The sequence below is a fragment of the Bos grunniens genome, chromosome X (assembly GCF_055505025.1).
Source record: "Bos grunniens cultivar Pamir isolate PY7600 chromosome X, Bosgru_T2T1.0, whole genome shotgun sequence".
In the NCBI taxonomy this organism is placed as follows: domain Eukaryota; kingdom Metazoa; phylum Chordata; class Mammalia; order Artiodactyla; family Bovidae; genus Bos; species Bos grunniens.
In genome coordinates, this window is record NC_141194.1 from 80,320,561 (window position 1) to 80,346,249 (window position 25,689).

General features: G+C 36.2%; 1 protein-coding gene, 1 long non-coding RNA gene and 1 other non-coding gene across 4 annotated transcripts in view; 1 reads left to right on the top strand and 2 right to left on the bottom strand.

Annotated features, from left to right (window-relative positions):
• HTR2C (5-hydroxytryptamine receptor 2C) overlaps positions 1 to 25,689 on the bottom strand; it is a 345,435-nt gene that overhangs the window by 232,052 nt on the left and 87,694 nt on the right. The gene's annotated exons all lie outside the window — the stretch shown is intronic.
• LOC147340756 (U6 spliceosomal RNA) lies at positions 11,783 to 11,889 on the bottom strand. Its single transcript, XR_015160055.1, has one exon. It is a non-coding gene; the product is annotated as a U6 spliceosomal RNA (small nuclear RNA).
• Positions 23,093 to 25,689, top strand: part of LOC147340757 (uncharacterized) — a 34,835-nt gene continuing 32,238 nt past the window's right edge. For both annotated transcript variants that reach the window (XR_015159810.1, XR_015159809.1), the window contains exon 1: positions 23,093 to 23,838. This is a non-coding gene — a long non-coding RNA (uncharacterized LOC147340757). The remainder of the gene's footprint in view (positions 23,839 to 25,689) is intronic.

Sequence of the window (25,689 nt, forward strand, 5' to 3'; positions counted from 1 at the left end):
TCAGACATGACTGAGCGACTGAACTGAACTGAAAAAGCTCTTAGAGCAATGTCTTTACTTAAGGTCAGTGAATAATCTCCTCTTATTGCATTCTTCAGTCTTGGTAAGCAAGTCATTTTACAATATGTGAGAAGAAGTCATAATACAAAGTATGTCAGAATACTTCAGTGGAATTCTAAAGTAAAGCTGATACAAAAATATAAAAACACTAAGTTGGTAAGTAGTTAATGATAAACAGGTGGCTTATTTAATTTGCTAGTATAGACTGTCTCAAAGGGTTTTCAATATAAAGCTGCTTTCTTGTGTTATAAATATAATTTTTATTAGATATATTCAGAAGTCATCACTTTGAATATAGAGTGTCTGAAATTTCTAAAGGCTTATTCTCTTCTTTGCCAGTGTATAAATTTTAAGAATAATAAGCTCCCCCCCCACCACAACTCTTATTTCAGTGAAACTTCAGCTTACATTTACTTGGAATGCAAAATTTGGAGGTACAAATATGACATTCAGTGTATAAAAGTGACATTTTGTGTTATAAAAGTGTTTTTTATGACTAAATGATATACTTGCATAGATGAGCAGCAGTATAAAGATAAGTTATCTCTATTATATTTATTATTTATATTTCCACATGCATTACAAAGAAAAGCACCAAGAGAATGTTTATCTTTTGTATATGTAATAACCACTGATGGATTTAAAAAAGTTTAGAAGTCAACCTGTGTTTCAAATACTGAAGTGTTTTATCAGACTTCCAAAAGTGACACAGAGTTGTGACATCTCTGAAATGTTTGGTCTATTTATATTATTGCCATAATTATAGTCTCATATTATGCTCTGCTTAACTGGTATCATCAATATGAGTACATGTTTTCCAATTTGGCAGAAAGAGGAGCTTCGATTTACATACAAATAATATTAAATTAATGGAAACCTTTGAATGAAGTGAATAAGGGCATACTCAGTTCAGTTCAGTTCAGTCACTCAGTTGTGTCTGACTCTTTGTTCCTTTTCAAATAGTTATATGCAATGGACTGTTTTACTTCATTAAAAAAAAAAGGTGGGGGGTCGCTTAAGGAGAAGTCTGGCTGACGCCTACTATACACAGGTAGTAGTTTATATGGTTTCCCAGTCATAAGGAAAAGGTATGGGGTGGGGACTAGGGAGGGGAGAGGGAGACAGGGAGACAGATCTTATCTTTAAATGAATTGTAAGTTTCTATTTTTTTTTCTGGGTAGGCAAAAAAAGAAAAGGTTTATTTCAATGAAGATGTTAGGAGCCCTTGCTCTAAAACTTAATAAGCAGCTGAAAGTTAATGAAATATTCTTTAAAAGAATGAAAAATCTCATTTCTAAGGCAACCTCATTTCTTTGAATTTTGAAGTTTAAAAAGAGCAGCATTTTTAATGACATAAAAAGCACACTTACATATGAAAATGTCATCTAGAAATTTCAATGTAAATTTGTTGCCACCCACTAATTATAGACACTAAGTAGTCCAGCTTTATAAAAGATTCAATTTCTACTTAAAATTGTACTGCTCACTTAAAAAATACATCTAAAAAGTTACTGTTGAGAGAAAAAATGGCAAAGTTTAATCTACACTAATTAAATCTCAGTCAGCATTTTAAAGGTATTAATTTATCTTTCTTCCATTAATACTTTTAACATATATCTCTTTATGGTTCTAGGTATTTATTTCTGATTTTATTGAAAAAATAAGTGTGAGTTTATGAAGTGAATTTCCTAATCTTTAAGTTCTTTCTCTGAATGCAAGGTAATGTTAATTGTTAATTCTAAACAATTGATTTTTGTTGTTGAAGTATAGTTGATGTACAGTGTTGTTTTAGTTTTTGGTGTCTGCAAAATAATTAGTCTCTAAGTTGTGTCTGACTCTTTGTGACCTCATATACTGTAGCCCACCAGGCTCCTCTGTCCATGGGATTTCCCAGGCAAGAATACTGGAGTGGGTTGCCATTATCTTCTCCAGGGGATCTTCCTGATTCAGGGATTGAATCCATGTCTCCTCCATTTGAAGGTGGATTCTTTACTGCCGAGCCACCAAGGAAGCCATCTATCTATCTATCTATCTATATATATATATATTCTTTTTCAGATTTTTTTCCATTATAGGTTATTACAAGATATTGAATATAGTCCCTGTGCTAAACAGTAGGACCTTGTTTATTTTATATATCATAGCTTGTATCTGTTAATCCCAAACTTTTCATTTATCCTTCCCCTACTTTCATAATCATGTTTGTTTTCTATGTCTGTGGGTTAGTTTCTATTTGTAAATAAGTTCATTTGTATATTTTTTAAGATTTCAAATACAAGTGATATCATATGATATTTGTCTTTCTCTGTCTGAATACCCGTGGTGGATTCATTTTGATATATGGCAAAACCAATACAATAGTGTAAAATAAAATAAATTAAAAAAAATATGACAGTCTCTAGGTCCATCCATGGTGCTGCAAATGACATTACTTCATTCCTTTTTATGACTGAGTAATATTTCACTGTATATATGTACCACATCTGCTTCATCTATTCATCTGTTGACAGACATTTAGGTTGCTTCCATATCTTGGCTACTGTAAATAATGCTGCTCTGAACATTGGGGTACATGTGTCTTTTTGGACTATATATATATATATATATATATACACATATATACACATCTCAGACACTTTTAATCCACACAGAATATAATCTATCAACTAATCTTATGCATAACTGTTTTTTCCAGAGTTTTCATTCTTGGCAAGATAATGAAGAAACTTCTTGGATTATATATGTTTTTAGATCTAGTAATTAATTACAGCTTGTTTAAAAAGGACAATACGCATTTTGTTATTTTGGTCACTTAATTCTACTGTTTTTCCCATGGTTCCAAATTTAAGTCAAGAAATTGTAATCAGATATTGTCCAATTATAAACCAAGTGAAGTAGGCATAATTTATAATTTACCAAGTGTATATCAGCATAATCAGATTCAAGAGTAATGAATTTAGTGAGAGTTGGAGAAGTAAATGGCAACCTACTCCAGTATTCTAGCCTGGAAAATCCCATGGACAGAGGAGCCTGGTAGGTTACAGTCCATGGGGTCACAAAGAGTCAGACATTACTGAGTGATAGGTCCTATGCATTAATAATGAAGAAAATGTTATCCTCCTACTTAAATTTTTCTCATTTGAAGATGACATCACATCCTTAAAGAAACTCAGTGTGGCATGGCAGGCAAAGCCCTAAGCTAGGAGTGAAGATCCAGATTCTAGTTTTGTGAACTTGAGCAAGTTGCTGATATACACTTGGTAAATCGGATTATGCTGATATACGCTTGGTAAACAACAGAATGAGAAAGACTAGAGATCTTGTCAAGAAAATTAGAGATAGCAAGGGAATATTTCATGCAAAGATGGGCTCCATAAAGGACAGAAATGGTATGGACCTAACAGAAGCAGAAAATATTAAGAAGAAGTGGCAAAAATACAAAGAAGAACTGTACAAAAAAAGATCTTTAAGACCCAGATAATCACCATGGTGTGATCACTCACCTAGAGCCAGACTTCCTGGAATGTGAAGTCAAGTGGGCCTTAGAAATCATCACTACGAACAAAGCCAGTGGAAGTGATGGAATCCCAGGTGAGCTATTTCAAATCCTAAAAGATGATGCTGAGAAAGTGTTGTACTCAATATGGCAGCAAATTTGGAACACTCAGCAGTGGCCACAGGACTGGAAAAGGTCAGTTGTCATTCCAATCCCAAAGAAAGGCAATGCCAAAGAATGCTCACACTACTGCACAATTGCACTCATCTCACACTCTAGTAAAATAATGCTCAAAATTCCCCAAGCCAGGCTTCAGCAATACGTGAACCGTGAACTTCCAGATGTTCAAGCTGGTTTTACAAAAGGCAGAGGAACCAGAGACCAAATTGCCAACATCCGCTGGATCATGGAAAAAGCAATAGAGTTCCAGAAAAACATCTATTTCTGCTTTATTGACTATGCCAAAGCCTTTGACTGTGTGGATCACAATAAACTGTGGACAATTCTGAAAGAGATGGGAATACCAGACCACCTGACCTGCCTCTTGAGAAAAGTGTATGCAGGTCAGGAAGCAACAGTTAGAACTGGACATGGAACAACAGACTGGTTCCAAATAGGAAAAGGAGTACATCAAGGCTGTATATTGTCACCCTGCTTATTTAACCTATATGCAGAGTACATCATAAGAAACTCTGGGCTGGAAGAAGCACAAGCTGGAATCAAGATTGCCAGGAGAAATATCAATAACCTCAGATATGCAGATGCATAAGATGACACCACTCTTATTGCAGAAAGTGAAGAACTAAAAAGCCTTTTGATGAAAGTGAAAGACGAGAGTGAAAAAGTTGGCTTAAAGCTCAGCATTCAGAAAACTAAGACCATGGCATCTGGTCTCATCACTTCATGGCAAAGAGATGGATAAACAGTGGCTGAATTTATTTTTTGGAGCTCCGAAATCACTGCAGATGGTGATTACAGCCATGAAATTAAAAGACTCTTACTCCTTGGAAGGAAAGTTTTGACCAACCTAGATTGCATATTAAAAAGCAGAGACATTACTTTGCCAACAAAGGTCCATCTAGTCAAGACTATGGTTTTTCCAGTGGTCATGTATGGATGTGAGAGTTGGACTGTGAAGAAAGCTGAGTGCCAAAGAATTGATGCTTTTGAACTGTGGTGTTGAAGAAGACTCTTGAGAGTCCCTTGGACTACAAGGAGATCCAACCAGTCCATTCTGAAGGAGATCAGTCCTGGGTGTTCATTGGAAGGAATGATGCTAAAGCTGAAACTCCAATACTTTGGCCACCTCATGCAAAGAGTTGACTCATTGGAAAAGACCTTGATGCAGGGAGGGATTGGGGGCAGGAGGAGAAGGGAACAACAGAAGATGAGATGTTTGGATGGCATCACTGACTTGATGGACAGGAGTTTGAGTAAACTCCAGGAGTTGGTGATGGACAGGGAGGCCTGGTGTGCTGCAATTCATGGGTATGCAGAGTCAGACACGACTGAGCAACTGAACTGAACTGATAAGCGATTAGGTTTAGGAATGCAGCTATACTGTAAATATAAAATGGCCTCTATTTTCATGGAACTTACATTCCAGATGGGTGTCATTTTCTTACTGGATAGTCTCTAAATTCTCTTTCATTTAAAAAATTCTATGATGGTAATGTTGTTTCAGATTGCCAAGAAAGGACACAGGACATGTAGCAATTGTACATTAAGTATGGAAGGAATAAAGGAGAGAATAAACAAACCCATGCACACAGAAGGGCTCAATTTAAAATCGTTTACATAATCATTTTACTAACAAGTCTAACAATGTGTTTCCAATTGATAGTTTAGCAGATGTTTTTCCAGTATTTAATATTTCTGCCTGTTTTATTTAAATTGTATTTATTTATTTTTTCTTTAGCAAACTCCTGTGGAAATCTAAGAGGATATCTTTTTATAGATTAAAATAAGCCCTTTTAATTGACAGATTACATAGGCAGCAAGCACATTTTATTAGCTAAGTTCATAGCTTTTTTAAGTAGTTACATAATAAAAATGAAATGGCTTAAGGCTAACATTTTCAAAGTGATGAGTGGGTAGCTGATAAACTAAGTCTGAGTAGGAGAGATGAAAATTCCTACATCATTTGAAATGTTACCTAAACTCAAATGTATCCTGTTCTAAAATTTATGATACTTTATGCAAAGCACTTTCACATTCATCATTTCATTTGAACCTCACAAGATTGAGACCACCAGAATTTGAAACAGAAGGAAAAAATAAATAAATAAATGCTATCTTTCCTTGTAAATAATTATTATTAAGGCTCTATTCATTCCCCAGTATGGTCTAGCTGCTAATCTTCAACATCATTGCAACACTAGATGTGTGTTTTCTCTCTTGTTTCCATCCTAACTACCAAATCAACAACAGTACTTTCTGGTAATGTCTATCACCTTTCTTTTTTTCCAGTTCGAGTTAGGAATATGGAAGTAAGAATACAACTGGGAAGGTTGGCATAATTTGAGTGGGGGTTAGTGTGATACTTTAAATTTAGTTCTGTTTTACACCAGTCTTTATAAATGTGTGTGTGTGTGTGTATGTGTACTCATGTGTGCTTTGTGCATTGAACCTAAATATGCAGTTTTAAAATATCTTCTCAAGTACACACTATCTGATCAACCTTTAATAATTACCATTGGGTTGACTATAAAGTTTCTTCAGATTTTTCTATAACATCTATGGAAAAACCTGAACAAACTTTTTGGCCAACCCAATATGTGTTCAGAAGAAGAAACATTCTGCCCATACTCTATTCACAGGGTCTGTTTTCCTTGATTTATGCTGAGGTCCAAAAAATAATTCAAAGAACAGGAAAAAGGAGAGGAAGATGGCCAGACTTTCTGGTTCAGAACTAATTTAATAAAATTTTAATTGCAAAATGGCATTGCTTCAAAGCAGTACTTAATGTCCTTATATGTCATAAGAATTCTGGAAAACAAAAAATAGAGTGCTTTAGAATACCTATTTTTTTAGCCACCGCCTAGAGGATCATTTTGATAATTTGGCAAGCTATAAAAGTGAAAAATGGTAGTATTAGAAATAGGCATAATAATATTTTCATTTTTTCTTAATCTCAGATACATGGAATTGAGCTTGACTGTTATGTTTAAGAAGGCAGGTAATAATTGTAAAAAGTTTAGCCTGTTTGTAATTATCATTATTTTCTCCTTTATTGACAAGTGCTCAAGATTGTTTAACCACCATAAAGTCCATTGTGATTTATTATTAGTGAATGATTATTTTCTGAGCTCTTCAGTTTTTTAAATATCCAAGTCTTTTGTTGTTTTAAAATATAAAGCCTTATTCTGTCATTAGGAAGCTGAGAAATAGAATTTTTAACTCTGTCCAATATACTGTCTCATTGTGTCATGGTTAAAGTACCAGTAAGTGCTTCATTATTCTCTAGGGCTGAATATCTTCTGTATTTAAATGAGGATTGACCTCCAAGAAAAAGACAAAAGTAATCAATATTTCATTGAGATATTATACACTGGTAGTTTTTCCAGATGACTTAGCCTTAAGTATCAGCTTATCAAAAATACTGCATCTGTTCCTTCCTTTCCTGTTGGCCTTCATCAATTTTGTCTATACTATTCTAATGGTCTCCACATAGTTCTCCCTGCCTGTGGACTCTTACTTGTTCCCATTCTTCTCAATATTGCCACTATAACTTAACTCCTGTTTGAGATATGATCATGTTATCCATCACTTCAAGTAATCTATATTGACCACAGAATAAAGTGCAAACTCTTTAGTCCTTCACAAAATTCACACAGCCTATTTCTCATTTCCACCATCAATAGTGGCCCTGCAAACACACAACAAATGCACACACGTACACCTTTAATACAAATCATAATATATTTCTTGAATGTTTCAGGGAATTTTACTAGTCAATGCCTTTATTATTACAGAGAGGAAATCAAATAAAACTGCTTGGTATTTTAATTAAATTAAGGAGTTCAAACACTGAACTAGAGGAAGATTTTAAGTAAGCAAATCTCTGCCTTCTAGCCCTTGAATTTCATACTCACCCACTCAGGCCACCTGTTATCTGACTAGTTTTTAGCTCAAAGAAGATAATTCCAGAGCAGCCTTTTGATGGTTTTCTAAGGATTAGAAAAACTTCATATATAGCATATTCATTCTGATCTAAAAGTAAAAAACAAACAAACAAACAAACAAACAAACAAAAAAAAAACCAAGGAAGCAAACAACCGAAAACCAGAGTATCATAGGGCAGTAATAACAAATTCAGTTCAGTTCAGTCACTCAGTCGTGTCCGACTCTTTGCGACCCCATGTATCCCAGCACGCCAGGCCTCCCTGTCCATCACCAACTCCCAGAGTTCACTCAGACTCACGTCCATCAAGTCAGTGATGCCATCCAGCCATCTCATCCTCTGTCGTCCCCTTCTCCTTCTGCCCCCAATCCCTCCCAGCATCAGATCTTTTCCAGTGAGTCAACTCTTCGCATGAGGTGGCCAAAGTACTGGAGTTTCAGCTTTAGCATCATTCCTTCCAGTGAACACCCAGGACTGATCTCCTTCAGAATGGACTGGTTGGATCTCCTTGCAGTCCAAGGGACTCTCAAGAGTCTTCTCCAACAGCACAGTTCAAAAGCATCAATTCTTCAGCACTCAGCTTTCTTCACAGTCCAACTCTCACATCCATACATGACCACAGGAAAAACCATAGCCTTGACTAGACGAACCTTTGTTGGCAAAGTAATGTCTCTGCTTTTCAATATGCTATCTAGGTTGGTCATAACTTTCCTTCCAAGGAGTAAGCGTCTTTTAATTTCATGGCTGCAGTCACCACCTGCAGTGATTTTGGAGCCCCAAAAGATAAAGTCTGACACTGTTTCCACTGTTTCCCCATCTATTTCCCATGAAGTGATGGGACCAGATGCCATGATCTTCATTTTCTGAATGTTGAGCTTTAAGCCAACTTTTTCACTCTACTCTTTTACCTTCATCAAGAGGCTTTTTAGTTCCTCTTCACTTTCTGCCATAAGAGTGGTGTCATCTGCATATCTGAGGTTATTGATATTTCTCCCGGCAATCTTGATTCCAGCTTGTGCTTCTTCTAGCCCAGCATTTCATAAGCCCTTTTTTTGGGAGACATGATTTTCCATATTTCTCTTTAAAAACTCTCATGAGTAACTCTTTCAGCAATTAATAAATCCTCATGAAAGAAAAAAAGTCTATATTGGAATTCAAAAGTTGTCACACCTGTGGATCATAATGAATTTTGTTTTCAAATGATTTCTTAGCAGTGATTTTTTTCAATGTGCATAAAAATGGAAATATTTTTGCATTTTAAAGCTCAGATTATCTTTTTATTTTCCTTTTCAAAAATGGGTCTTTTCTTCCCTCAGAAAGCAGAAGTGAAACACATTTCTAATTTTAGCATGGAATAATGGCTGTGGACAAGTGAAAGTGATTATAGCACAAGGTTAAGGAGAATTCCAAATGTTAAAGACAGAGCTGTTTTGCTTAATCATTTTGCTAGATTAATCCATTTCATTTATATGGATTTTTTGCCTAATATATCTTAGGAATCCACAGACAAAACTTATGATTGCAGGCAAATGATTTTCAGAGTTAATATTTACCTACTCACTGTTAGATCTGATTATCAAAACACCCTTTAAACACTTTAAAAATCTCTCAGCATTACAATAGTTCTTCATATTTTTTACAATTCTACTTCTTTGGATTTTTGTTCAGTGAAATGATCAAGATGTCAGGGTTTAAACTATTTCTATGTCTGGCATCTTGGGAAGCTACAACAACCATTTGAGGTCATTATATATTACTTGATGACTCATTATTTCACTGTACTACAATGAACTCAAGGGAATAAAAGGAATAATGTAAGTACCAAAAGTCCTTAAACTGAAACTGTCAAGGAGAAAACAAAATAACCTTTCAACAAGCACATGCTAAACTAAGTACAACACATTAAGAGAAAATTAGACCATTCCAAGGGTCCCTTTCTACCCTTGAGCCTATAAATAAAGATTGGTTACCTCTTTGGTGTTCCTTGGAATTCTTCCACTGATGTAAATGACAGATTAGATATTTGAATAAAAACAAGAAGACTCATACATTTTAGAAGGATGTACAAATACAAACATTGAAGCTAAAAAAACAGAGGATTTAATGACAAGTTGTACTGCCAGATACTTCCAACTAAAGAAAGTCGAAATTTTTTGAGCTTAATTTGTCTAATATTTATAAGAAGGAATATGTTTGTACCTATATCACATGTATACAACCTTTTCAACTGGCTAACAACAGATATATTAAGTAATCCAGAAAATCTGCTACTGAATATGCAAACTCACATTATGAATTTTTCTCATAATTATCCCACTAGATTATTTATAATACATCTATGTTGAGGAAAATGTTAATATAATATTTAGAAAGCCAGTAGTCTGCTTGTTTTATGGATACAAAGTAGAAGCAATGAGCATATAGGCAGCAATGAGCACAGTGCCTCCTATATTTACTTGTAATCATACTAACCATAGTTCCATATTTCTCTAAAGTTTAGATAACTATGATTTTACACTCAGGGTCCATGGTGAACTGAGTATGAAACTGTGAAATGGGATCTAAGATCTACCACATTCTTAGAACACAGTAATGAATAGAGTATCAAGAAGACTACCTGGTAGAGAGCAGAATTTAGTCAGAAACCATAGGTTCTAGAACCACCACTGCTTTTAATACACATTTGACTTTAGGTAAACACTCCATTATAACTCAATCACATATTTGTTAAGCAGATATATATACTTGAAAAGATTACTGGGGGCTCAAATGAAATAACAGATTTAATTTTTAAGGTTAAGACTATGTAGTATAAAGTATCTCTTATTGTGCTATACATTTTGACCTAAGAACATTGATCAGCCTCAAAAACCTACCACAAATATATTTCAAATTTTTCAATTTACGAAAATATGAGTAGAAACACAATGAGAAACCTGTTTGAAGTGAGAAAGTGGATAAGGAAAAGGGATGCCAGATTATACATTTTTCCTTTTTCTCCTGCCTCCTGCAGATATAGAGAAAAACAAATTCTTAAAAATGTCTCACTTCTTTTTTAAAGTCATTACTGTGAGTTCAGCAGTTTCCCTAAAAAGTTTGTTGTTTAACATGAGAAATGGTAGTCTTTGAAGAGTTTCAAATTTTAAATGTTGCCATAGAAACACAGCTTAATACACTGGATAGAATGAACCATATACAACTCATTTTTTTTTCCCTCCTGATAAGGATTTTCTTAGGAGAATATCTTGGTAAAACTAGACTATAAAATAGGTGGAAAGATATGGCATGAAGCTCTTTGCTGGGTTGTCATTGCAGATCCTGGTCCTTGTTTAACCACAAATATATTTGTTTGTGTGTTTAAAAGATGTCTCTGCACTACCCTGCAAAACTACTGTCAGGAAAAACACTACTGAGAGCAGAGCTATTCTCTCTATTGCCTGTAACAAGCTGGGAGTTCAAAGAGTCATCAAATATAGCCTTGAAGCAGCCAGAGGCTAGTGTGTTTTCTTATTAGGATATATATATATATATATATATATATATATATATATATATATATATATATATATTTAAAATAAATGTTTTGAGATATCTAGAAACCAAACATTTTAGTTATGAAAGTAGAGGATTTGAGACTCCTTTTGGTCTTTGTGGTAAATCTTATAAATAACATACATATATAGCATGTGAAATTTAAGAAACAAAAGAGAAAGGATGTAAAGATTCCAAGTTATTTTAACACTCATACAGAATGACTTTTAAACTTCTACATATTTGCTACTTAACATTGAGATTTTACATTGAAAATAAAACCTCATATTGTCATATGATGCTAGACAGTCTGTAATAAGAATAGTAGAATTCAAGAATACCAAATGCCAAATGATGAATGCCTTTCTCCTTTTCTGAACTTATTTGCATGCCCTCCATTAGGGATGGAAATCCTGAGATGAAGCAGTGGTTGGGGGGCTTTTTTGAGTTTATATGAAGGAAAAGTTGAGTTGTAACAATCCTAGATTTCTTAACCTTACTTTCAAAGTCTTGGTTTGTTTACTTTAATATCATATATGTCTTTTTTTTTTTTTTTACAGTCCAAAGCTCTTGAAAACATGGACTGCTTCATGAGTTTGTGTGTCACTGTTATGCAGGGGCCATGCTAATTGTCTCTATATCATGCCAGTTTTAGTATAGGTGCTGCTGAAGCGAGCATTCATATTTGTCAAATTTATCAATCCATATATTTTCCATCAAATCTATTAAATATAGTCATAGGAACATAAAGATACAAATGAAGTTTAAAATAAAAATTTTAATAATTTAGTGAAATAATTTACTTCTTAGTGTTTTTATTTTCTTAGAATTTATCATTTAATATAAAGTTTACTGCAAACTGAAGTTAATTCCTAATTCATTTAGATCACTAAAGTGAGAGTCAGTGAATTATTACCTTAGGCCAATTATAGTTCTTTGGCAATCTTAAGAGTTAATATAGCTTTTCAAGTTTGTCTACTTGACAGCTAGGGAAGAGCTTTTGCCCTGAAAATATCTGGCTCACTAATAGAGAGTCATCCCTGATATCTCAGTTGGTAATGAATCTGCCTGTAATGCAGGAGACCCTAGTTCCATTCCTGGGTCAGGAAGATCCACTGGAGAAGGAATAGACAACTCATTCCAGTATTTTTGGGCTTCCCTTGTGGCTCAGCTGGTAAAGAATCTGCCTGCAATGTGGGAGACCTGGGTTCAATCCCTGGGTTGGGAAGATCCTCTGGAGAAGGAAAAGGCAGTACTCTGCCTGGAGAATTCCAAGGGATGCATTCCAAGAGTCGGACACGACTGAGCGACTTGCACTTCACTTCAATAGAGAATCATAGAATTTTTAAAGCCCAATTACACATGGGGAATTAGCACTTTAACTAACTCCTGATGATCTTAAGGATGCAATCAGATAAGCCTCCTGATGCATATTAATCTTGTAATAGTTAAGTGAAGATAACCTTCCTTCATAGCTATGCTGTTCATGTTTCTTTTAATAATGAAAATTTAAGGCAGGAAACACCAAATAATCCAGCTAAGAACAGCAAATTGTAACACAGTTCAATAATCTTAACTTCAGCATTTTAAATTTAATATATATGTGTATGTATGGCTGCTGAGTTTTCCAAAGTCATATTTGAAAATCCACAGAATATGTATGGAAGTGTTAGTTGGTCAGTTGTATCTGACTCTCTGCGACTCCATGGACTATATAGCCTTCCAGTCTCCTCTGTCTATGGGATTTCCCAGGCAAAAATACTGGAGTGGGTTGCCATTTCCTCTCTAGGGGATCTTCCTGATCCAGTGATCAAATCTGGGTCTCCTATATCGCAGGAAGATTCTTTACCATCTGGGCCATGTGTCAGTGTCTCAATTTGAGGCTGCCTGTACATGTTGTGAATACTCTTTTTTTGTTGTAGAGACAAAATGAAGTCATTTTAGTAAAATTCTTTGCATAACATCTAAGTTCATGTTATTTTTATTTCATTTTGTTAGGTTCTCATTAGTTATTTATTCTATACATAGCAATGTATGTGTCAATCCCAATCAAACTCTTGGTATCCATATGTTTCTTCTCTAAGTCTGAATATTCTTAATGTATATATTACCTGTAACTATTTAAAACTATGTATGTAATTATATTCATTTAATCTTTGTATCAAAGCTGTTATCCCCATTTTAAAGGTGAGAAATATTTCATTTTATAGGAAAGCTAAGTAAATTGCCTAAGTTCATATAGCTAGCATATTACTTTAAAAATTATTTTGTATAAATAAATGCTAATGTGTGATGTTACTTTGGAGAAGGCAGTGGCACCCCAGTAGAGTACTCTTGTCTGGAGAATCCCATGGATGGAGGAGCCTGGTGGGCTGCAGTCCATGGGGTCACCAGGAGTCTACTTAATCCAAAATATAAAATGGAATTGGAATTTTTAAGTGATTTTATCCAAGTGATATGAAATACTATTTTACAGAATATTTCGAATAAACTTTAATTCTGTAGTCCAAGTTACTTTACTTTTCAGATTTAACACTTCTCTCTTATAAAGGTAAATGCTCTTGATGAGTTTTTTTTCTTCCTTGTTTCTTCTTTGCCTATGTCTAACAGAATCCTGACATTTAGGGTACATATTTATGTACATCAGTAGTGACCTTTTTCATTTCTGAACTTTAGAAAGGAAAAGATAAATGTTTGGGTCCTGTCATCGCTCATTTTCTATGAACAGACTCTATGACAAGTGCATATCAGTCTCATTGCCAAGTATGTTGCAGGTGAATGCAACTGTCTATGTAGGTCTTCCTCAACTTACAATGGGGTCATGTTCCCAAACACACTGTAAGTTGAAAATATTATAAGTCAAAAATTCATTTAATACACCTAACCTACTAATACACTTAATCATAGCTTAGCCTAGCCTACTCTAAAGTTGCTCAGAACAAATACATTAGCCTGCAATGGGCAAAATCATCTAACACAAAGCCTATTTTATAAAAAAATGCTTAATATCTCATGTAACTTACTACTGTACTGAAAGTGAAAAACAGACTGGTTGTAAGCATATCAGTTATTTATGCTTGTGATCATGGGTGATGGCTGAATGGGAGCTGACTCTTGCCCAGCCTCAAGAGAGGGTAACACTATATACTGCTAGCCCAGTAAAAAATAAAAATTCAAAATTTGAACTATGGTTTCTACTGAATTTGAATTGCTTTTGCACCATTGGTAAAGTTGAAAAAAATCATTAAGTTAGAGGACTGTCTGTATTTTTAAAGAAGAGATGGTAATGGTATCTGAATATTTTTTTACTTTCCAGTGAACTGCCAAATATGAAGAATGGTAATGCCTGAGCCCGATACTGTATGTGCCAAATTCTTAAAAATATGGTCTCTCTCAATAATGTCAATGACTAACATTTAATAATTTAAATGATCAAAGAAATATTCTAAAAGTTTTATGGTATTTCAAAAGAACTACACAGTAAGGAATATGGCATATTTTCTAAGCCATCATAGACCAACTTAACAACTACAGAAATAAACACCATATTGTTGTACAATGTCAATCATGGTGGAAATGTAAAAATAACTGAATTAACAGTTAAAGCAAATGTGAAATCTAAAGCAGTCTATGCTACAAACTCAAATCTTCTGAATTTTCAGTCTATCAATTAAAAAGCACAGAAAATCTGTAACGGAAAAATACTCATTTTCATATTTGTTATTGAGATTAATAATAATTTTTATGTAATTTGGGGATTGGACGTCTGAGATCTGAGAACAAGGCATATAACTATAAATATATTTACATAGAATTGCTTTTGTCATTTTAATTAGATTTTCATTTAAACTGATCTTAAGTTGTTGAAATTTGTCAAAAACCATTCATACATTTTGATAAAGAAAGCATTCTAGGATTTTTTCCCTTCTGTGTATACCAGTGGGCATACATGAAAACTTAAATGCATGAAAATTTAAATGTTAATCTTCAGCTAGATTCCTCCCACGGTGTGTTAAGAACTGTATAGAAACAGTTTCACAAAATGAAAGACTTTAGATACATCTTAATTAAAATCATTGACCAAAAAAATCAAAGGACATAAGTCTGATGATGATTGGAGAAGGAAATGGCAACCCACTCCAGTGTTCTTGCCTGGAGAATCCCAGGGATGGCAGAGCCTGGTGGGCTGCCATCTATGGGGTCGCACAGAGTCGGACATGATTGAAGTGACTTAGCAGCAGCAAGTCTGATGATAAGGCTAGTCCATGGTTTATGTGGCATGCCACCATGCAAATATATGAAACCAAAAATAGATATTCACTGAATGCATCCAGTAACTTTAAATGCGCAACATTTTAAGTCTATCCTTTATTCAGATCTGTTCTCAGTTAAACTCATGCATTAATTATTAAAAAAACAAACAGACTAGTTTTGTGGGGAAAAAAAAAAGAATATTTTGGTCTGGAATGCATTTTATTCAGGCAAAGTGCTTAAAAGCAAACACATAGCCCACTCCTAATAGCAGTCTCTGGGTTTGGTTGCAGGGGGTATTAATCATCTATCTGCCACAAATATATATACTTAATGAGAAATTTGATATATTGCATAAATTTCAATTTGGTCAATACACAGTCATTATATACAATGAATCCACACTATTAGATTAGTAAACAGCATAAAGTATGTTATTGCATGCACTCAGAAGAAGAAAAATCAATTGTCTTTTAACTGTACAACTGCTTAAGTGCTTATTTCAGGGTAAGTATGCTCTGCTTTGGGCTTCCCTGGTGGCTCAGACCATCTGCCTGGAGTGCAGGAGACCTGGGTTGGGAAGATCCCCTGGAGGAGGGCATGGCAACGCACTCCAGTATTCTTGCCTGGAGAATCCCCATGGACAGAGGAGCCTGATGGACTACAGTCCGTGGTGTCACAAAGAGTCAGACACAACTGAGTGACTTTCACTCACTTACTTATGCTCTGCTTTGGGGCAAAAGTCAGTATGATATTGACATAGTTAATGAAGACCAAACACAAAAGAATGATTTTCTGAGCATAAAAATGGAAAACTTTATGCAGTAAATTTCTATAGGAGCTGTTTCAGCTTTTCTGTGTACAAGCTGTATGATCTTGGGCCAGTGATTTAACCTCTCTGTGATTATTTCGTTATCTTTTAAATAGGGATACTAGCAAAACTTATAAAAGGTTGTTGGAAGAGATAATGGAAAATGCATGTAATGCTCTTAGAATGATGCTGAGCATATAGTAAATGTACAATGAATGTGAGCTGTTATCAGTGCAAAACACTCCTAGTTTGTTGCACAAAAGTATTCTTTCAACTCAGGTCTTAAAAGATAGAAATGTATATATTCATCTATTAAATAGTTAACTATATCTTCTTGAAAGTACTACTCAAAAGTAAATTCTAACTAAAAGTCTCTAAAAAACTGACTTGGTTCCTAGTACATAGAGGAGAAATGAAGATTGCAAGGAAAGTTTGGGAGCTCAGAGGTTCAACTAATTCATGGTCTTTAGGTTAGGAGAGTCTGGAAATAACACAAGCATGTACCTTTCAACCTAAGATATTTGAAAGAAAATATCTCTTAAAATTTTAATCTTACAAATAAAGCTAAGTACTACATTCAGACATAAATAATTGCCTGGTAATAAATTATTGTTATGCCAAGCCCACCATTTATTTTTTCTGTGCAAGGAAAACTTTAAAAAGAAAATATGTAATCTTGTTTGGCCAACATTTAATGGGAAAAGTTGAAACTGTGTTTTTTTTTTTTCTTTTTAATTGAAGTATAGTTGACTTATAATATTATATTAGTTTGAAATTGGCATTCTTAATAATTATGTCAATAGCATGGCTCATACGGGCTTACATAATGATTGATTATGCTCAATTCAATGACTCATAATTCATCTGATCATCAAAATTCTAATTAATAGACCAAGAGGGCATTTAGTAATGGTTTGGGCACTATTATATAAATCACCAGGGAATTAGACTTTATGTTTTTCTACTACAATGAAAGAGCTCTAATATGCAAAACTGCTCATCAAATTAAGGTAATATTTCACATGATGAGAACTCTAATTTATTACCAGGATCAAGACCATCCCCATGGAAAAGAAATACAAAAAATCAAAACTGTCTAGGGAGGCCTTACAAATAGCTATGAAAAGAGAGAATTGAAAAGCAAAGGACAAAAGGAAAGATATAAGCATCTGAATGCAGAGTTCCAAAGAAGAGCAAGAAGAGATAAGAAAGCCTTCCTCAGGGATCAATGCAAAGAAATAGAGGAAAACAACAGAATGGAAAACACTAGAGATCTCTTCAAGAAAATTAGAGACACCAAGGGAACATTTCATGCAAAGATGGGCTCAGTAAAGGACAGAAATGGTATGGACTTAACAGAAGCAGAAGATATTAAGAAGAGGTGGCAAGAATACACAGAACTGTACAAAAAAGATCTTCACGACAGAGATAATCACAATGGTACGATCACCCACTTAGAGCCAGACATCCTGGAATGTGAAGTCAAGTGGGCCTTAGAAAGCATCACTATGAACAAAGCTAGTGGAGGTGATGGAATTCCAGTTGAGCTATTTCAAATCCTAAAAGATGATGCTGTGAAACTGCTGCACTCAATATGCCATCAAATTTAGAAAACTCAGCAGTGGCCACAGGACTGGAAAAGGTCAATTTTCATTCCAATCCCAAAGAAAGGCAATGCCAAAGAATGCTAAAACTACCGCACAATTGCACTAATCTCACATGCTAGTAAAGTAATGCTCAAAATTCTCCAAGCCAGGCTTCAGCAATATGTGACCCGTGAACTTCCAGATGTTCAAGCTGCTTTTAGAAATGTCAGAGGAACCAGAGATCAAATTGCCAACATCCACTGGATCATGGAAAAAGCAATAGAGTTCCAGAAAAATATCTATTTCTGCTTTATTGACTATGCCAAAGCCTTTGACTGTGTGGATCACAATAAACTGTGGACAATTCTGAAAGAGATGGGAATACCAGACCACCTGACCTGCCTCTTGAGAAATGTGTATGCAGGTCAGGAAGCAACAGTTAGAACTAGACATGGAACAACAGACTGGTTCCAAATAGGAAAAGGAGTACATCAAGGCTGTATATTGTCACCCTGTTTATTTAACCTACATGCAGAGTACATCATAAGAAATGCTGGGCTGGAAGAAGCACAAGCTGGAATTAAGATTGCTGGGAGAAATATCAATAACCTCAGATATGCAAATGACACCACCCTTATGGCAGAAAGTGAAGAGGAACTAAAAAGCCTCTTGATGAAGGTAAAAGAGGAGAGTGAAAAAGTTGCCTTAAAGCTCAACATTCAAAAAATGAAGATCATGGCATCTGGTCCCATGGGAAACAGATGGGGAAACAGTGTCAGACTTTATATCTTTGGGCTCCAAAATCACTGCAGATGGTGATTGCAGTCATGAAATTAAAAGACGCTTACTCCTTGGAAGGAAAGTTATGACCAACCTAGATAGCGTATTAAAAATCAGAGACATTACTTTTCCAACAAAGGTCTGTCTAGTCAAGGATATGGTTTTTCCAGTGGTCACATATGGATGTGAGAGTTGGACTGTGAAGAAAGCTGAGTGCCCAAGAATTGATGCTTTTGAACTGTGGTGTTGGAGAAGACTCTTGAGAATCCCTTGGACTGCAAGGAGTTCCAACCAGTCCATTCTAAAGAAGATCAGTCCTGGATGTTCATTGGAAGGAATGATGCTAAAGCTGAAACTCCAGTACTTTGGCCACCTCATGCAAAGAGTTGACTCATTAAAAAAGACCTTGATGCTGTGAGGGATTGGGGGCAGGAGGAGAAGGGGACGACAGAGCATGAGATGGCTGGATGGCATCACTGACTCGGTGGACGTGAGTTTGAGTAAACTCTGGAAGTTGGTGATGGACAGGGAGGCCTGGCATGCTGCAATTCATGGGGTCACAAAGAGTCGGACATGACTGAGCAACTGAACTGAACTGAACTGAAATATAATTCTTAGCTTAATTTGTAAGATTAAAATCCACCCTATAATTGCTATCATTTTTATCAGTTTTTACAGTGACATCTTACCTATTAAAAAGTACTTTTTAAAAAACACGTTGAAAGGACATGGATTAAAAAAAGGCAAATTAGTCCTGCACTCTTGTATATCTCAAAAATTGACACCAATACAGAAAATATACCACACACACTTTTTGCATAAAACAGGCATGTTTAGTTTCAACCTAAATCATTTGAAAGAAAATATCTCTTCATGCCACACTATGTCATCAATACCACTAATCTGCAAAAATTACTTGGTTAAGAAAATAGTCTGAACGATGTATCATATATATAATATGTTTTATTTGAAGTATAAGTTGATTGTTTGTAAAGTATGTAATATTACTTGAAATAGCTAAATGATTCCAAAGAGGTATTGTGACTATAATCTCCCTTCCATTTTGAATTTTAGATTCTTCCCAAGATTGCCAAATTCAGACTTAAATTGAAGTAAGTGGGGAAAACTACTAGACCATTCAGGTATGACCTAAATCAAATCCCTTATGGTTATACAGTGGAAGTGAGAAATAGATTTAAGGGACTAGATCTGATAGACAAAGTGCCTGATGAACAATCGATGGAGGTTCATGACATTGTACAGGAGACAGGGATCAAGAAAAAGAAATGCAAAAAAGCAAAATGGCTGTCTGAGGAGGCCCTAAAAATAGCTGTGAAAAGAAAAGAAGCAAAAAGTAAAGGAGAAAAATAAAGATATACCCACTTGAATGCAGAGTTCCAAAGAATAGCAAGGAAAGATAAGAAAGCCTTCCTCAGTGATCAATGCAAAGAAATAGGGGAAAACAATAGAATGGGAAAGATTAGAGATCTCTTCAAGAAAATTAAAGATACCAAGGGAATATTTCATGCAAAGATGGCCTCAAAAAGGACAGAAAATGTATGGACCGAACAGAATCAGAAGATATTAAGAAGAGGTGACAAGAATACAAGAACTGTACAAAAAAGATCTTCACAAGATCAAGATGGTGTGATCACTCACCTAGAGCCAGATATCCTGGAATATGAAGTCAAGTGGGCCTTAGGAAGCATCACTACAAACAAAGCTAGTGATGGTGATGGAATTCCAGTTGAGCTATTTCAAATCCTGAAAGATGATGCTGTGAAACTGCTGCACTCAATATGCCAGCAAATTTGGAAAACTCAGCAGTGGCCACAGGACTGGAAAAAGTCAGTTTTCATTCCAATCCCAAAGAAAAGCAATGCCAAAGAATGCTCAAACTACCACACAATTGCATTCATCTCACATGCTGGTAAAGTAATGCTCAAAATTCTCCAAGCCAGGCTTCAGCAATACGTGAACCGTGAACTTCCAGATGTTCAAGTTGGCTTTAGAAAAGGCAGAGGAACCAGAGATCAAATTGTCAACATCCACTGGATCATGGAAAAAGCAATAGAGTTCCAGAAAAGCATCTATTTCTGCTTTATTGACTATGCCAAAGCCTTTGACTGTGTGGATCACAATAAACTGTGGACAATTCTGAAAGAGATGGGAATACCAGACCACCTGACCTGCCTCTTGAGAAACCTATATGCAGGTCAGGAAGCAACAGTTAGAACTGAACATGGAACAACAGACTGGTTCCAAATAGGAAAAGGAGTACGTCAAGGCTATATATTGTCACCCTGCACATTTAACTTATATGCAGAATACATCATGAGAAACGGTGGGCTGGAAGAAACGCAAGCCGGAATCAAGATTGCCGGGAGAAATATCAATAACCTCAGATATGCAGATGACACAACCCTTATGGCAGAAAGCGAAGAAGAACTAAAAAGCCTCTTGATGAAAATGAAAGAGGAGAGTGAAAAAGTTGGCTTAAAGCTCAACATTCAGAAAACTAAGATCATGGCATCCGGTCCCACCACTTCATGGCAAATAGATGGGGAAACAGTGGAAACAGTGGCTGACTTTATTTTTGGGGGCTCCAAAATCACTGCTGATGGTGATTGCAGCCATGAAATTAATAGATGCTTACTCTTTGGAAGGAAAGTTATGACCAACCTAGCCAGCATATTGAAAAGCAGAGACATTACTTTGCCAAGAAAAGTCTGTGTAGTCAAGGCTATGATTTTTCCAGTAGTCATGTAATGATGTGAGATTTGGACTATAAAGAAAGCTGAGTGCAAAATTATTGATGCTTTTGAACTGTGGTGTTGGAGAAAGAAGACTCTTGAGAGTCCCTTGGACTGCAAGCAGATCCAACCAGTCCATTGTAAAGGGTATCAGTCCTGGGTGTTCATTGGAAGGACTGATGTTGAAGCTGAAACTCCAATACTTTGGCCACCTGATGGGAAGAGCTGACTCATTTGAAAAGACCCTGATGCTGGGATAGACTGAGGGCAGGAAGAGAAGGGAACAACAGAGGATGAGATGGTTGGATGGCATCACCGACTCAACGGACACAATTTTGTGTAAACTCCGGGAGTTGGTGATGGACAGGGAGGCCTGGCGTGCTTGCGGTTCATGGGGTCGCAAAGAGTTGAACACAACTGAGTGACTGAACTGAACTGACACATCTTTTAAATAATTATAGAATTTTGGTCCTTTAGGGGTTGGTTTCCTTCACAGCATCTCTGAGAGATAAATAATTTTTTTTAATTTAAAAATGTGTGGGTGAATTGTAAATCAGAGTACTTGTCATTTTGAATTAGGATGATTAATTTCAAGTACTGTTAAAACGTGTTCAGAAAGTACTGTCAAGCCTATTGTGGAAGGCTCTTGTTAAGAGGATGTATTTTACTCTAAAAGGAGCACAGGCTAGGCATCTATGTTAGGAGGATAAACCCATTATCATTCTCATTCAGAAAAAATTCTGAGAAAGAAAAAAATGATAAGACTTTTTATTGAGAATCTATTAAAACCCTTCCTTTATTTACTATACATAATAAATCTAAGGTAGTGTTTATATTCTGAATATATGCATATACTGTTCTTCATTATCAGTGAAGTTCTAGTATGTCCTGTCTTCCAATTGGGCAGATATAGGTGATAATTTTTACCAAAAGAAAGTAAATTTTGCCATACATAATAAGAAAGTATGTAAAATGAATTTAGCTAAAATTATTTGAATGCAAACATTTAAACAGTTTGTGTATTTCTAGAAATGTCTAAACACTCCATTATGTGTCATCATTGCTGTTGGTGGTGTTCAGTTGCTCAGTCATTTCCAACACTTTGTGACCCCCATGGACTTTAGCCCACCAGGCTTCTCTGTCCATGGGATTTCCCAGGCAAGAATACTGGAATGGGTTGCTATTTCCTTCTCCAGGGGGCAATATTCCCTATCCAGGGATTGAACCTGTATATTTTGCATTGGCAGGTGGGTTCTTTACCACTAAGGCACCTGGGAAGTCCTTATATGTCATTCAGTTCAGTTCAGTCACTCAGTCGTGTCCGACTCTTTGCAACCCCATGAATTGCAGCACGCCAGGCCTCCCTGTCCATCACCAACTCCCGGAGTTCACTCAAATTCACGTCCATTGAGTCAGTGATGCCATCCAGCCATTTCATCCTCTGTCATCCCCTTCTCCTCCTGCCCCCAATCCCTCCCAGCATCAGAGTCTTTTTCCAATGAGTCAACTGTTCGCATGAGGTGGCCAAAGTACTGGAGTTTCAGCTTTAGCATCATTCCTTCCAAAGAAAGGACAAGTGACTGGCTCATGATCAGGACATACACTTGGACTAGTCCTACCATAGTTGCCTTGGGTCTGTGACACACATTTAGAAAGGGGGGTCTGTGTGCAATCTGTGCTCACAACACTGAGAAAAACTAATTGCGTCCAATTTAATTCCCCAGCTTCCAAGAAATTAATGGTGCATTTGACTGCAATGCCATCTAATTCCCAGTTCCAGTTCCACTTTCAACGGCCTCAACATGTAATAAATAACATAACTTATTCTCATAAGCTTTCCAAAGTCCCGTGAAGTAGTCCTTTTTTCATTTAGCTTAGACTCCTCAAAATACAAGTCAGTATATATTTGAGTATACCTTTTTTATAAGACACTGGAAGGAAAGAGTAAGCTTTGAGTGTTGGCTTGAGAAATTTTAAAAGTTAGTTTCCCACCATAGATGCCTGGTCTTTGCTCCTGTTAGATTAATAATTCACTTGTTTAAGCCAGATTACAAATAGGTTCAGTAACAGATATTTTCTAAAAAATGAGACACAGCTAAAGAAATCCTCTTCTCCAAAATTTACTTGTCTTATTCTCAGTATCTCAGGAAAACAAAGACAGAAACCAGGTATCCTTTCAGAAAGAGCAGAATTAAAGTCATGTGTAAATTATCTTTTTTTTTTCTTTTTCTGGCTGCAAATAACTTTATTGTTTTCATTTGGTGCGAGGCTTGGGAGAGGGCTCCAGGGTGGTTAAAAAGCTGCCTAGTGGCTGCAGGGAGGGGCTTCAGGCTGCAGCCCTGACACCAGGAGGGCTTCTCAAAGACTGCTGGGCTCCGGAAGCTCCTGGTGAAACTTTCAAAGAGAGATTCGCCCAGCCCAACCAGGGGACCAGCCAGCCTGCGGAGGTTAGTCACGTGGTTGCCATTTACTAGAGTTTCAGCTACTGGCTCAGCTCACCGCCCCCAACACAATTCAGGCAGCCTGTGGGAGTGGGGGATTGGGGCCGATCAGGTGGTGTTAATCTACTTCACGAGTTTCACCTGTTCGTCCAAGAGGCGCCTCTCCAGAAAGTCACAGGGATGGAGGTTTGCTCGGGCAGAACCCAGGGCATGCAGGTCCACAGGTCCAGGCTCAGGTTCTTCATGAGAATGGCAGCTTCCATAGCGTTTTGGGTCTTATCCCACTCATCCTGGGACGTCTTCTGTGCCTCCTGGAAGACGACGCTGACACCGCGCTGGTTTTGTATCTTCAAGAGACGCTGGGTGCCCTTGTGCTTCTCCTTGGCCAATTCGCAGAAAAGTGGCCGACATGTCCAGAGTCACATCCTCCGTGGTGGAAATGGCAGCCCAGAGAGAAATAAGTGTAGGGTGACCCAGATGTTGATGGCAGCCTCCTGCTCAATGTAATAATTCTGATGAGTCTGGGAGCTTAATGGTTGATCAGGTATTAAAGGAGTTAAGCTCAAAAAATGGTGTTGGCTGGTCCTGGAGGTCAAGGATGTCTAAGTGGCTGCTGATTAGAGGTTGGAACATTGGAAAAAAACGTTGGAGGGTTGTGGGAGGCTGGAGTAAGGGTCGTCTCTGGGTCTCTAACATGGAAACACTATTGAAGCAAGAGATAGATCCACAGGACCTGCCCCTCCCCGCCCCTGCCCCCGCCCCCAGTGCACTGCTATAATTAATATTTTATTGTTTTCTAGAGATCTTTCTTGTTAAAAAGCAACACATTCTATAAACGATAGTATTATTTTCAGATTATCTCCTAATCTACTATTTAGAATTGTTGCTTACAACCACAAATCAAAAACATACAATAGATTCACAAAAAACAAAGAGAACAGAAGTATAACAGAATTGTTGCTTAAAGATTTGAATATATTAAGCTCCCCAGAATGTGACATTATGTTTACCTCTATTTATTCAGTAGAGCCCAAAGTTCGCTTAAAACTTAAGAAACAAATGATTAATAGTTCAGTAATTCCATAAATTATAAAATTGTACAACTGTTCAATTATTTTCATAATTATATAGTGATAGCAAGTAATCATTGAGGTAACTAGCAAGGATCTTGCCTGTGTTAACAATAGATAGCATTGTATACTACAGAATATTTGAAATCATTATTCAAGGTCAAATTAGTCCCCATCAATCTCAGTTGTCTGTTCTGATATAATGTGACAGTTGCATTGCTAAGAAATCTTGCATGATTAAAAAAAAAGTTTTCAAGGGAAAAAAATAGGAGTTTCTAATGAACAACATTATTGTTTGTGAAGGAATTTAGAGTATTTCCTAAACCCCATACCTTTCTTTTGATTTTTATTTAGTCATCCTCAACATAGTGCTTCCCAGGTGGCACTAGTGGTAATGAACTACCTGCCAATGCAAGAGATGTAAAAGAATGTGGATCCAATTCCTGAGACAGGAAGTTCCCCTGGAGGAGGGCATGGCAATCCACTCCAGTATTCTTGCCTGAAGAATCCCATGGACAGAGGAGCCTGGTGGGCTACAGTCCATAGGGTCACAATGAGTTGGACACGGATGAAGTGACTTAACACACACACATCCTCAATATATGTCCACTCTGAATTAATAAACTTTGACTTAAAGAGCTCAGTGATTTTGATAATCCACAGACTATATAGAATTCTATAAAATCCAGTAGAAAATGAACATATGATGCAGGAGTGTTGTAAAAGAGCTCTATTGATGTGTAACATTTTAAGTAAAAAGTAAAAAAATAAAAGACAGTAAAAGGTT